The 3776-nt window shown below is 34.8% G+C and overlaps 1 pseudogene; it reads right to left on the reverse strand.

Moving 5' to 3' along the window:
* Positions 1-301: 301 nt before the first annotated feature.
* Positions 302-715, reverse strand: LOC100995277 (ubiquitin-conjugating enzyme E2 D3-like; annotated as a pseudogene).
* Between the last annotated feature and the right edge of the window lie 3061 nt (positions 716-3776).

The following is a 3776-nucleotide window of genomic DNA, read 5'->3' on the forward strand; positions in this document are numbered from 1 at the left end:
CATAAATTGGCAGTGCAAAACAGAGAAACAAGATAATGTGTCCCTGTTTCTTTCTACCTCTGTACTTCATGTGTAAAATAAATAAGGCAATTAAGGAAGCATCTTTGGAATGATAAAGGACCACTTAATTATGCAAAATCAAAATTAATCTTTAGTTCCTTTTGATTAGATATTCTGTTTTGAGCTTGTTAGGTATGTAAAAAAGAACAATAATTTAGCATGTATAATGTTAATTATAAACATTTGAACAATATTTTAATGTTTGAGCTACAATGCACCTAATTTTGACTTTAAGGTAGCATCACATGGCATACTTCTAAGTCCATTCTCGAGATATTCTTTTATACCTATCTCTGTTTGTCTTATTGTTCCCTGCAATCTCTGGCACATAGAAGTCGTCTGGGTTGGGATTGCATAGTAGCGAACAAATGAATAAGAGAACGTTAGAAATAGTTAAAGCAGAAGATGACTTTAATCTTAAAATATTAAGACAAATGCTATCATTACTATTAATATTTGGTTGATAAATTGTTTTTCTAAGTGCAACCTCATGTGGTTTGAAGGGATAGTCTATACGAAAGTGAATTTTCAAAAGGAACACACAGCCTTAATATGGGCTGTTATCAGATTCCATAATTGTGGCTTGCCAATGAAACATATCATCCCCAGCTGGACCTGCAGAACGTTGAGTTGGAAGGTCATGGGCCAAATCACTCAGTTTGTGTTAATCCATTTTTTGTGGCATAGTCTGTACTTTTCATCTGGCTCCTCACTATCTCAGTATGTGTTTAAAGCTCTGGCTAAAACTCGATTATTCAAGCAGCTCGGAAGGATTGTCTACTCTCACACCTGCTCTGACATACACTGTCACCTTACTAAACAGATTGGGGATGGAACTAGGAGGGCAGGGGACAGAGGTAGGTCATGGGATGGGAGGCTAGACAGGTAAAATTTTAGTGAAAATATTTGTGGAAAATGTTTTATATTTGATAAGAAAATGATTTATTGAAAATAGTACAAATGCCTTATTCTCCTGCTATTTCTGTTAATAAGAAATTATAAAATAAGTCTTTAAGAGAAAAGTCATATGGTAGATTTGTTTCCAATGGGAAATAACTTCTAGGGCAGAATTGTTAAGAATAGACAAGAACAACTTTAGAAAACATGTCAATAGAATTAGCTTTGCCTAAACGTCTTTTTTGCTTTTGTGTTTTTAAGTTTTTTTCTTTTCCTCATTTTTTCTTTTCATAAAAGACCATGTGGATAAGAACAGTGTTGCCAATTTCCCTGTGCTTTTGCTAGATGGCATTATCTTTGTCAGTCTTTATTGTTCACCAGTCCTCTCCCTTATATCATTTTTACATAATTTCCCTTAATCTTCCTGCTTTGTATTGTTACTATATTGTTCTTATTAGATGGTAATATGAATAAATACATAATTTTTTCCTATATTAAACATATCAAGATAAAGTAGACATGGTGATCATGATCAGGAAACCAGGGGAATAAAATGAACAAAATGAAGGACATCATTTGGTTTGTTGATAGAGTGTCAAGAGAAAGGAAAGAAAGTGAGAGATTAGTTCTTATGTCAATAAATAGCCCGGTAGGTTCCTGAAGACTAGACAAAGAGCCAGAGGACTCAGAGGGCCAAATCTATGGTCTGACCCCAATGATAATGGTAATAATTATTTTATTATGTTATGTGATACTATAATGGTAAATTACATACAGGAGACAAGGAGGACAAGGAGGATGTTCATATTTATTGGTCCTGTAAAAAAATAAAAAGGACCAATATTTAGGAAGACTTTCAGAGTGTTAAGAGGACTAATTTGCTTGTCTTGTACCATAGACTGCTCTCTCTCTTTTTAAAAAAAGTTTGTAGAACACAAATAAATCTACTGCATGTATCACTTGGAATTCAATAAGGGTAACATCATTCTGTTTTCAAAATCTGTACTTATAACATGTTAAAAGCCAACTAATATCTATTGAGCACTTAACAATGTGATAGAAAATATTCTGAACATTTATAATCCATACAACAATCCAATTAGATAGTTATTACTGTTTTTCTTTTCTATTTTACATATGAGGAAACTCTAGCACAAAGAGCTTAAGTAACTTATCCAAGGTTACCTAGATAGGATGTTTTGAGTAGCTCTCTCACCTGCACCATCTGATTCTAGAACCCACACACTTAAAGAAAACAATAGTGAGTATGAGGAGCATCACATCCTACTATGTAAGGAAGTTGAAGAGATATAAGAAATCAAAGGTTCTCCCAGAACCTTACTCTCTAGTAGGAAAGTCATTAAAAAAAAAAAAAAAAAAAAAGGCATGTCAGAATTTTAACTCTTCATACTTCAAACTAGGACTTGGTTTTTATAAACTAGTATAGTTGTGGGTTTTTTTTGTAAGATCTAATGAAGGAAGTGAACCTTTTGAAAGAGATTAAGATTTATATGGGTGAAAGGGAAAGGAGAGAATATTTCTAGTGACAAGATTAAATTTACCTGCCTGAGTCCTTTGCTCCTGGAAAAGAGCAACTGTTAAGAAAATCCCCATCCTTCTGTTTTCTGGGAAACAACTTGCTTCAAATAATCATCCTCCCCCATGTGATTTAGATAATAATCATGGATGTCCTCCTTCTTTACTTAAGGCACAGCCAGACACAGACCCTCCAAATTTTCATTCTTTGATTCATAAATAATTATCTGAGATGTTTTTTCCCTATTGACCAATCAGGACAAAATGCTCCCTGACTTGACCAAACTTAAGTTTCTCCCCTTCTTCCAGGCTCACAAACTGTGACCTATCCTTAGCCTGAGCTCTGTAAGGGCCCATCCCAAGAATCAGCTGATTGCAAGTAAGGATATTCCCCAACCAATTATCCTATCACAACACCCAGTTGTCCCGCTTCCTCTCACCAGGATTCTTATAGCTTTGTTTACCTTTCCCTATAAAAGAAAACCCCTTTTCTCCATGACCTTTGAGGTAACTTGCAGGTCTTCTCATCACAGTATTCTCTCTATTGCAGTGGTTCCTCTCACCCTATTGTAAATCATCCCTTTCCCAGTCTTGCAACAGTCTTCAAATAAACCCTCCTTATCTAAGTCCAGACTTGTTTTTATTTGGTGCTAGGAAAATAACAATATTAGAAAACACATACATATGTACATACATACATATATACAGAGGAATAAAGGGTTTTGTTATTTATAGGATAGTGAAGAAATAGCCTAAGCAGAACAAAACAGTATATTTTGCAGAATACAGTGAGATACTGTGTGAGCAGCCTGGAATAGCTTGACTTTGATTCATTGTTAAGCTGAATAATCATAACCAACAGCTGTAGTGAAGACACTGTCATCTCTAATGTATTGAGTGTTTACACTGTGCCAAGTGAATTATGTGCTTATGAAGAGTGGCAGAATATGCCACCCCAAAATATGCCACTTTGACATAAAGATTAATTCAAGCTAATAGCACTTGAAAAACAGCAGATGCAAGAAGGACATGCTAATTTCCCCATTTCTTCCTGAAAACAGGGAAAAAAACACTCCTGTGTGAATGATGTCCTCCTTGTACCAGGAGAAAATAAACACTCTTCAACGGGGAGTCATAGTCAAGATTATTATGTACAAACCTTGTTAAAATAATTCTTATTATTTAGCCTCCTCACACAATTAAGTTACTTTTCCACCATAGCCTCTCTTTTCTCAACCTAATACAGAAGTGCATAGGTTTTGCAATTTCTTTGGGTCTTCATT

This window comes from Pan paniscus, chromosome 15 (assembly GCF_029289425.2).
Source record: "Pan paniscus chromosome 15, NHGRI_mPanPan1-v2.0_pri, whole genome shotgun sequence".
Lineage (NCBI taxonomy): Eukaryota > Metazoa > Chordata > Mammalia > Primates > Hominidae > Pan > Pan paniscus.